The sequence below is a fragment of the Lolium perenne genome, chromosome 2, assembly GCF_019359855.2.
Source record: "Lolium perenne isolate Kyuss_39 chromosome 2, Kyuss_2.0, whole genome shotgun sequence".
NCBI classification, from domain to species: domain Eukaryota; kingdom Viridiplantae; phylum Streptophyta; class Magnoliopsida; order Poales; family Poaceae; genus Lolium; species Lolium perenne.
The window spans coordinates 139,437,138-139,448,216 of NC_067245.2; the positions used below are offsets into that span (position 1 = coordinate 139,437,138).

Here is an 11,079-nt window from a genome sequence, read left to right on the forward strand (position 1 = left end):
TCGACCCCTGGACCCCACCCGTCAGCGTCTGGGGTAGAAACCCGCGCGGTGAGAAACCCACTCAGATCTGGATCTGGTTTCTTTTGCAACTAGGCCCCTGCATGTTCTAATTCCTTAACCCGCCATCCTTGCCTCTGACGTTTTCAAGAAAAACCCCTGCATGTCTGTAAAATAAACCCGGGGTCCTTCCCCCTTTCTGTATTTTGTTTTCGGGTCCTTACCCAATTAAAATAAAATATGTTTATCTATTTTAAATAATAAAAACTAATATGTTAATAACTTTTAATCTGTAACTCGAAATATAAAGTATTTTATATGAAAATTGATCAGAAAAATGCACTGAACATGAATATGCCATCCACTCATCTGTTTGCATCTCACATCATGTCGCGCGTTGATAGTTGTGCATTTCCACCTTACATATATGCGGAGTATTTCGGAACACCGCCTAGGTTTTCCCTGCTCCGTTTAATATTGAAGTAGCGCACCCCTGCCATGTTTTGCCATGCTAACCAACACTTAAATTTGCCGGTAGATATGCAACTTCAACTTTAAATTGTTTGTTCGGGATTCTGATTCCGCTTAATATGGATAAGTTGCATTGCACCATCGATGCCATATCATGCATATCATCTTCATCATGCTGGTTCTTCTTCCGTAGTAGTAAGACTTGCACCCGTTGTTTGTTCCAGCATTTGCTTCTTCCCGGATAGGATCACGAAGTGGTGTTGTGAGATGCGGCAAGTTCTCCGGATGTTCCTCGGCAAGCTTTAACAGGCAAGCATTTCCCCTATACTCCTGTCCCTGCAGGAGTCGCTCACCTATTTTATTTTGCCTTCTCCCTCATGCTATCCTTAAGTTGCGTTCTTATCACGTGTCCCTTTCCACTTGTCACCTCAAGCAGCCCATATTGCCACCACCACCTCCTACGGCTATTGTTTGGTTATCGAGTCTGCCCTTGCGAGTCATAGTGCTTGCTAGTGCTGTTTTATCTTGTTACCGTTGTTGTTATCTTATCGGGTTATATGTTGGGAAGAATCATGGCTACTTTAGTTGTTGACATTTGTTTAGCGGAGGCATCGGTGGGTCAGCTGCTCGTTTTGTGACGGCTCACTTGTGTTTCCTAAATATCTTAGGACCCCGAGTTCTTGTTATCTGTTCCGAGACTGAGCGCTCTAACCACACGTGGGTATGCTTACCGGGTCTCCCCTTGACCACTGCCGGAATCTACAGCTTTGTCCAGTGGCCACAACTAGTTTGGATGTTTGTTTTGTTTCTCCCGGGCGTGCAAGCTTGTTTCTTTGTGGTTAGATGTTATGATGTTACTTTTGGGGAAGCCGTGCGTGCCTTGTAACCCCGTTGTCTCTTGCACGCTCGTAGGTGCGGCACGTATTGTTAAGAGGTCATCCTCTAGTGGGCTCTGATCCTCTTAGCCGTTCTCGCAACAGCTAGGTCCGCCTCTGAGTTTCGATCGGGCTCCGAAACGGGTTAACTTAGTTAGGTGGCTTCCTGGACATTGTTGTAGTGAAGGAGTGTGCGTGTCGTGATATCCACTTGTCGCATGTGGGTTGAGCATGCGTGTGGGCACATTTGGGCACCCCTGCAGGGTTACAATCTTATCGATAAGCCGCGTTCGCGGTTATGGACGACTTGGAGCTGTATGACTCGACCATAGACAACTTACACCTGCTGTTTCAATCAAAATAACTTGCGTAGTAAGTTAGCACAACTCTAATAATAAATGGTTAAAACTTGTCCACCGTGTGAGTGCCTTTGTAAGTACTTCTTGGCGAAGGGGGAAAGTATCGGCCGTGTTATGTTTGCAGAGTATAGAACTGTTAGTTTTTGCGCTCTCTCATCTCCTCTGATTAGACGAATGTTGTAGAGTGTCTCTATAGGTTTTTTTAGTGCTTGCGCGTCGCCGCTTAACCCCACCATATTGCCTATGATGTTCCTCTTGCGTCCTCTAAGTCCCCTGCGTGCCTCAAGTATAAAGGACGACTGGTTGACGAATGCTTATACGTCTTGAAGTCTTGTTAAGTACGAACCCGTACTTATTGCTGCTTCTACGGGATATAACCGGGCAGGTATGAAGATATGTTCGATGAAGACGACGTTAGCAAGGTTACCCTTCCGGCTTGGCATGGGCAGGGTTATGGACGCCACTGGTTATCTTCAGGACTCTTAGTCCAATTTGTATCTTGTCCGTACTCGGACGTATTTGATCTTCTGTATGATTTGGATCTTTGTATTGTATATTTGTATCTTGACTCGTTGGAGTCCTCGTTGTAATATATGTATCTTGTGGGCTCTATTATAATCCTGTTGTAATGTTACCGCTCGTGTTAATTCCTCTGGCATCACGTGTGTGATTCGTCGCGCATGTCGTGTCGGAGGGCGTCTCTGGATCGATATCGTGCGGATTTCGGTGGGTTCGCTGGGATCCTCATGGTACCGGTTCCGAGGGCGTCACAAGTTGGTATCAGAGCCTCAGGTTGCGGTACCCCACTAGTCCAGCCTGTAGGATAACCTTGCCAACGGACGTTGTTGTGTCTAGTGTCAAAACCTATTTTCTAAAACCTCGTTGGATAGATCTGATTAGATCTGATTTTTCTCCTTATCTATATTCTTGCTCCTCTTATCCTTACGAGTTTTGAGTCTCCTCTCTTATCTGTGTTCTCCGAGTTATAGGTTTCAACGTGGGTTGGACGATCTTTGCCCTTCACCTATTAGGTCCGATCTTTGGAGGATCCCGACAGAAGCGCATCATCAACAGCGGAAGAACGACTTCTTGTTAGTGGTGTCGCCCGATCAGCATGGAGCAACAATTCTTGTTAGTGGTGTCGAGGAGATCGACACGTTGCCTGAAGACCCGATAGTTCACCTCTCTCCCCCGTACCTTGAGGTGGGATCTCGGGGCGCGATCCCTTGTTAGTGGTGTCGATTGTAACGGCTCCGGATAGTACCCCTATTAGATCTTGTTTGTTCTTTTTCTTTTATGCATCATCATGCATTATGCATCATATCATCCATGATTTTATTAAATAAAATTATTTTACAAAACCCCCTTGTCTTCTCCTTTAAATAAAACCTAAGTCTCTCTCTCATAATTCTTATTTTATAAGTAAGCCTTTCCAACAAATAAATTTTAAATATAAATGTGCTTTGTTTTGGTTACAAATAAATTAAATATTTTGAGAACTAGTTTTTGAAGCTCACTCTCTTTCCTGGTTCAAATTCAAAACAGAATTGAATCCAATTTTTAAACAGTTTGTAAAAAGAAAACAAAAGAAAAACCCTCCTCTCTCCCTTGGGCCTCTCTCTCCCCTGGCAGCCCATCTCCCTTCTTCTCTAGCCCAGTCCCCTTCCCTTCTCCTTCTTTTCGGCCTGGCCCAGCCCAGCTCCACCGTACCCCTTCGTCCCTTCTTTTTCTTTTCTTTCTCGATAGCGACCGCAGCGGAGAGGCACTGCCGCGCGTGGTCCTCCGCCTCTCCCACGTGAAGCCTCCCCTTTCCCTATCTTATCTGGACCACGCAACACCACGCAATTCCCATCCGTCCACCTGCTCCTTCCTTTCTTCCACTCCAAGCAAAAGAAGGAGGAGAGATATTCCAAACGAGCACCACCGGGCGAAACCACCGCAGAAGCTCCTCCTCGCCGATGCTACCGACCACCCCTCGACAAGCCGACGCCACCCAGAGCTCCGCCTCCTCGTGCTGATCATCTCCACCAAAGGAATCGACAAGGGGCCCCGTAAATCGAGCACAAATTCGCCGTTCCCCTTCCTCGGCCGCCGCGCTATTTCTTCAATTCCGGCGCCGATGGCCCTCCTCCGGTGAAACCAAGCATGCCTGCGTGTTCCTGGTAAGCAGCCGCACCTCCCAGACCCCCTCGTTTCCTTCCTTGCTTCCGGGATCCCCCTTTTCATCTTGTTTCCGACTTCCTTCGCCGCAGAACCTCACCGCCGGCGTCGCCCCGATGGTCCCCGCTCCTGGCGCCGCCCACTTCTGGTCTGCGCCATCGACGTGAACCCGGAGCGCTCATCCTCGTCTCCTGGAACGCCTCCATCTGCCGGCACGCGCGACGCCCCGCCCGCGGTGACCGCCTCCCTAGGAACGCGCGCGACATCGTTTTTCCGCCGAACGCCTTCAGTGCGTGCCGCGCATGGTTGTCCACGGTGGCGGCCACGTCGACCCCTGGACCCCACCCGTCAGCGTCTGGGGTAGAAACCCGCGCGGTGAGAAACCCTCTCAGATCTGGATCTGGTTTCTTTTGCAACTAGGCCCCTGCATGTTCTAATTCCTTAACCCGCCATCCTTGCCTCTGACGTTTTCAAGAAAAACCCCTGCATGTCTGTAAAAGTAACCCGGGGTCCTTCCCCCTTTCTGTATTTTGTTTTCGGGTCCTTACTCAATTAAAATAAAATTTGTTTATCTATTTTAAATAATAAAAACTAATATGTTAATAACTTTTAATCTGTAACTCGAAATATAAAGTATTTTATATGAAAATTGATCAGAAAAATGCACTGAACATGAATATGCCATCCACTCATCTGTTTGCATCTCACATCATGTCGCGCGTTGATAGTTGTGCATTTCCACCTTACATATATGCGGAGTATTTCGGAACACCGCCTAGGTTTTCCCTGCTCCGTTTAATATTGAAGTAGCGCACCCCTGCCATGCTTTGCCATGCTAACCAACACTTAAATTTGCCGGTAGATATGCAACTTCAACTTTAAATTGTTTGTTCGGGATTCTGATTCCGCTTAATATGGATAAGTTGCATTGCACCATCGATGCCATATCATGCATATCATCTTCATCATGCTGGTTCTTCTTCCGTAGTAGTAAGACTTGCACCCGTTGTTTGTTCCAGCATTTGCTTCTTCCCAGATAGGATCACGAAGTGGTGTTGTGAGATGCGGCAAGTTCTCCGGATGTTCCTCGGCAAGCTTTAACAGGCAAGCATTTCCCCTATACTCCTGTCCCTGCAGGAGTCGCTCACCTATTTTATTTTGCCTTCTCCCTCATGCTATCCTTAAGTTGCGTTCTTATCACGTGTCCCTTTCCACTTGTCACCTCAAGCAGCCCATATTGCCACCACCACCTCCTACGGCTATTGTTTGGTTATCGAGTCTGCCCTTGCGAGTCGTAGTGCTTGCTAGTGCTGTTTTATCTTGTTACCGTTGTTGTTATCTTATCGGGTTATATGTTGGGAAGAATTATGGCTACTTTAGTTGTTGACATTTGTTTAGCGGAGGCATCGGTGGGTCAGCTGCTCGTTTTGTGACGGCTCACTTGTGTTTCCTAAATATCTTAGGACCCCGAGTTCTTGTTATCTGTTCCGAGACTGAGCGCTCTAACCACACGTGGGTATGCTTACCGGGTCTCCCCTCGACCACTGCCGGAATCTACAGCTTTGTCCAGTGGCCACAACTAGTTTGGATGTTTGTTTTGTTTCTCCCGGGCGTGCAAGCTTGTTTCTTTGTGGTCAGATGTTATGATGTTACTTTTGGGGAAGCCGTGCGTTCCTTGTAACCCCGTTGTCTCTTGCACGCTCGTAGGTGCGGCACGTATTGTTAAGAGGTCATCCTCTAGTGGGCTCTGATCCTCTTAGCCGTTCTCGCAACAGCTAGGTCCGCCTCGGAGTTTCGATCGGGCTCCGAGATGGGTTAACTTAGTTAGGTGGCTTCCTGGACATTGTTGTAGTGAAGGAGTGTGCGTGTCGTGATATCCACCTGTCGCAAGTGGGTTGAGCGTGCGTGTGGGCACATTTGGGCACCCCTGCAGGGTTACAATCTTATCGATAAGCCGCGTCCGCGGTTATGGACGACTTGGAGCTGTATGACTCGACCATAGACAACTTACACCTGTTGTTTCAATCAAAATAACTTGCGTAGTAAGTTAGCACAACTCTAATAATAAATGGTTAAAACTTGTCCACCGTGTGAGTGCCTTTGTAAGTACTTCTTGGCGAAGGGGGAAAGTATCGGCCGTGTTATGTTTGCAGAGTATAGAACTGTTAGTTTTTGCGCTCTCTCATCTCCTCTGATTAGACGAATGTTGTAGAGTGTCTCTATAGGTTTTTTTAGTGCTTGCGCGTCGCCGCTTAACCCCACCATATTGCCTATGACGTTCCTCTTGCGTCCTCTAAGTCCCCTGCGTGCCTCAAGTATAAAGGACGACTGGTTGACGAATGCTTATACGTCTTGAAGTCTTGTTAAGTACGAACCCGTACTTATTGCTGCTTCTACGGGATATAACCGGGCAGGTATGAAGATATGTTCGATGAAGACGACGTTAGCAAGGTTACCCTTCCGGCTTGGCCTGGGCAGGGTTATGGACGCCACTGGTTATCTTCAGGACTCTTAGTCCAATTTGTATCTTGTCCGTACTCGAACGTATTTGATCTTCTGTATGATTTGGATCTTTGTATTGTATATTTGTATCTTGACTCGTTGGAGTCCTCGTTGTAATATATGTATCTTGTGGGCTCTATTATAATCCTGTTGTAATGTTACCGCTCGTGTTAATTCCTCTGGCATCACGTGTGTGATTCGTCGCGCACGTCGTGTCGGAGGGCGTCTCTGGATCGATATCGTGCGGATTTCGGCGGGTTCGCTGGGATCCTCATGGTACCGGTTCCGAGGGCATCACACTAATTTTGCTACCTAGTGCTACGGATTGGATTTTGGTCGTGACCTAACTAATCCTGATAAGAACTCCTCATGGAGCCGATCACGCTGACCTTACTTTTTATGTTCGGGGTGAGTTGTATACACGTTTGACGTACCATCACCAACCACTGCGACATGTTTTAAATTTAATAGGAAAGATAGTTTATATGACAAGATTATGGGGGAGATTGTTAGTAGTAATCTTATCAGTGTGGTTGGATAGTAAAGGAGCTAGCTTAGTCAAGTATCCTAGGTATGTCGAAAGAATTGTAGAATGGGGAATGTTCTAGAGTAATATATTTACGAGTAGTATGAAATATCTAGAGTTTGTAGAGTATTCTAGAAGTATGGTATAGGGTTTGGATTCTGGCACATGGCAACAATCTGAAGGGTCATGTACAAAAGTATAAATAGAGTATCACCCCTCCCATGTAAGTATGCTTTGTACCACTGAGATATCCAATAAAGCTTCCTAGTAGTAGAAGCCCTGTGTGTAAGTGTATGTGAGGCACAAGCTTCCTAGTATTATAAGCCCTGTGTGTGAAGCACATCAAGGTGTGTGAAACACATCAAGACAGAGAGATCAAGGAGTGGCATGGGCATATGCGCAGGTTCCTGCCATCTGCCACGCGCATTGAGAGCAGGGCGGAGCTGGATCTATGGGACTTCTTTGTCGATGTTTTTTTAGACGGACGAATCAGTATTAACTCGCAGGGGGGCATAGGTGTAATTTTTCGGAAATTTATGGGTAGCTTGAAGTTGGACGAAAATTTTGGCACACGGGTTTAACTAGATGGGATTGCATGACAGTAAACCAAGTTTAGATACTTACGTGCTAATATAAATCTCAGTTATGTCTAGATTCAGATGTATATAGACACATTCTAGTTTACCAAGATATGCTTGAACCTTCTATGGTAACAGACCAAAACGTGTAGGGGGAGGGGGTCTGGTTACCTCGACGGTGGCTTCATGTAGTCATACTCGGCATCCTTGCTGGTCACGTCGACGACGGTGGGGGTGCTGCTGTTGCGGTGGGCGTCGGCGTCGAGGAAGCATATCTGGGGCGGTCGATGATGGGTTCAGGGAAGCAGATCTGAAACGAGGGTGTCAGTGAAGCAGATCCGGTGCAGTGCGCGTCGTCGTTGGTGAAGTGGATCAGGTATGGCAGACGAGGGAGTCGGTGAACTCAGATAGTGCAGTGCACGGCGGCGTTGGTGAAGCGGATCTGGTGCTGCGGACGAAGCAGTCGGTGAAGCAGATCCGGTGCAGTACACGGCGGTGTTGGTGAAGCAGATCTGGCGATGCGGACGAGGGAGTAGGTGACCTCAGGTAGGTGAGGTGGTAGGCCGGCTAAGTACGGCTGGGATATTCCGGTGCGATGGTCCGGCAGATGAGAGATGATGGGCCTGGAGTATTGCGATAGATTTTTGGCGGAAATGGGGAATACGAAAGGAAGGCGGTAGACTATATATATCAGAGGGGATGTGTAAATTACGAACGAGACCCCAACCCATGCCGGCTTCACTTGTCTATCATTGCGTCATTCGTAATAGGCGTCGAATGGGAATTCGAAATATGTGTATGGAGGCGGGAGTTTTGGCGCTCAACTCGTATTTTGAATCTCCCTAGTGTATAAGCAGTACAATATACTAGATATTGAATCATAGACCAGGGAAGACAAGTACAGTAGTACAAAAATACTGTAATGTCTACATTGCATGATGCTGATCTACCTTGCGTTAGTGTTTGTAGTGGTAGCTAAGTGGTGCAAGGAAGACATATTTGTAATTTCTACAACTAAGATATGTCTATATACATCCGTATTAGACAAAAATATGACACCTCCTTTTAGACGAAGGTAATATTACTTTTGAATCTCTTTGTACTAATATTGATGATTTTTAATAGATCTTCAGAGTTTCGCAGAAAAAAACTAGGCTCCTCTCGAGAAACAAATAAGCATCCAATTAATTAAGTATGTGGGCGGTTATTATTATTTTAACAGGGAAACTGTATTCGTGCCCTATGGCCCGTCATCTTCAAAACCGTCCAAATGCATGCATCTAGCGGTTTCCAGGCCCTGGCGTGGCGGTTAACATTCGTCTTCCTCATTTCGTCTTCTCCCTGACACTCTCGCATGTGCCTCTCTCGCTACCCTCCATGGAAGCGTTCTACCACGGGCACACTTTCCTCGCTCATGGAAAAACCACCATTATGGCGAACTATACCAATATGGCGTCTAAGGTGGAGGAACACATCAACAAAATCGAGTTGATCCTTGGGAAAGAAGACTCGTACAAAATTGTTGGCCTAGACGTAGAGTACACCTATGGGCCTGAATAGAAGGCTGCTGATGAGGTCTAAGACCCCGTGTGTGGCCCGATCTCGCGGATTGACTTCGAAACCAAGGGGAGAGATGGGAGAACGCGAGGAACACGAAGAACACGACGAACACGAGGAACTCCGAGACTCACGCACGCACACCAACCCGATACACCCGATGCTTACCTCCGTGGCTCGATGGACCACGCCAATAGAATCTCCGAGGAAGAGGCACGTGGCAGAATTCCCGGAGAGAGATTGGGGTTGGAGAGGAAGAGCTTGGTGAGGGAGAGAGAGTAACTAGTACTAGAATCTCACTCAACAAGATCAAAGTCAACAACCAAGGTGCCTTGATTACAGAGGGATGATACCCAAGGGAGACTAAGCTCAAAGGTAGGTTTGAGTTCAAAACAAGTCTAAAGAGTAAAGGAGGGGTCCCAGCTACTTATATAGGCACACATGGCCAGCAAGGGCGAACAGGTACGCGAATGGATAAGTTAAGGCAGTTTGGTGGGGCATTCCCGTCAGATCCGGTTTGGGTCCGGTCTGACCGGGCCTGTGACCGAGCTGTCCGGTCATGGGTCCGGTCTGACCGGGCCTGTGACCGGGCTGTCCGGTCATGGGTCCGGTCGACCGGGCGCAAACCGGGAATCTGCGAAGAATCCGGTCCTGGGTCCGGTCGTCGTCCGGTACGAGGGAGCTGGGCCGGTTTGCGCCCGGTTGACCGGGCCTGTGACCGGGGCGTCCGGTTGTAGGTCCGGTCTGACCGGGTCCTGGACCGGCCAGCGTCCGTCTCTTCCTTGGAGCGCTTCGAGCGACGTCGGCTTCGGCTTCATGATCATCTCCATGTCCAGCTGCTTCTCTCCTTCCCTTGACCTTGGCGTCTCCTCCTCTCCGGGGTCTTGATGCGCCTTGTACCTAATGACACATAGTACGTCGGCATGAGGTAGCATTCCATCCAAAGGGGTACCAAGATCAAGGGTGGTGAGGAGCGAGTTCACCTCATCATGTAGAGCTTTGACTCAGGCTCGTGTCATCGGTCCACTTGGGGGACTTGTTGGTCTTGGTGTAGCGACGTCGGTGAGCGGGGCTACATCATCTACCCTCATACAGTTGTGCATGGGCACGGACTGCCTCCTGTACCAGATTTCCTCGGCCGACCAGCCATGCCCCAAACTCGCCGACTTTCTTGTCAAGCCTGACATTACATTTGCAGGTGTCGACATCGGCAACGACATTACCAGGCTTGGGCGTTGCAACCTCTCAGTGGCGAACTTCGTGGACATCCAGAAAAGGTGGAAGCCTGCCGATTCCACTAACAATAAGGATTCGTTGGCTGACTATGCTGCGGCCATTATAGACAGCCAGTACAAATCTATCATGAAAAAACTTACGCAGGAGGAACACAAGTTGTGGAAGAAGGTGCCCTTTTCCATGAAGCATATCATGTATGCAAGCATCAACGCATACACGACATATGAGGTATACAGGCGAATAGTGAACTTTGAGAAAGGTCAACAAAAATTGGCGGAATTCCAGGACAGCGGGAGTTATAATAATAATAATAATAATAATAATAATAATAATAATAAGAGCAGCATGGTACAGGCTGTGGAAGCTAAAGAGGAAGACCACTGAAAAGGATAGCCTAGTGTTAAAAGTAGTACAGTAATAGTATGTATACGATCGTGTGTGTATGCACCCAGTGATAAGTAGTTATGTACATCCAGCTATATTTTATCTTGCAAGTAGTGTTAAAAGTAGTACATTACTACTGTAGTATGTACGATCGTGTGTGTATGCTCCCAGTATCGTGAGTACATAACTGATGAGTATAAAATAAGATTCGCAAAAAAGTATATAATAATAATATGTGTGGTAGATCTTATTTTTTATCTTGCATACTCCCTACGATCCATAATAAGTGTGCCGTTTCACTCTAACATGATCTGCTGTGTTGTCCACAACAGCTATCCTCAGGCTGGCCATAGTGGTAAGTATCATGTTATAGTATCATGCATATGATACTTGTCTATGGTACTATCTCTATAGTGGTTAGTATCATGAAGTAG

The 11,079-nt window shown here is 47.3% G+C and overlaps 1 long non-coding RNA gene across 1 annotated transcript; it reads left to right on the forward strand.

The window, feature by feature from the left end:
• Positions 1–576: 576 nt before the first annotated feature.
• LOC139835213 (uncharacterized) lies at positions 577–2,270 on the forward strand. Its single transcript, XR_011750973.1, has 2 exons — positions 577–777; positions 2,088–2,270. It is a non-coding gene; the product is annotated as an uncharacterized lncRNA (long non-coding RNA).
• Positions 2,271–11,079: the final 8,809 nt, after the last annotated feature.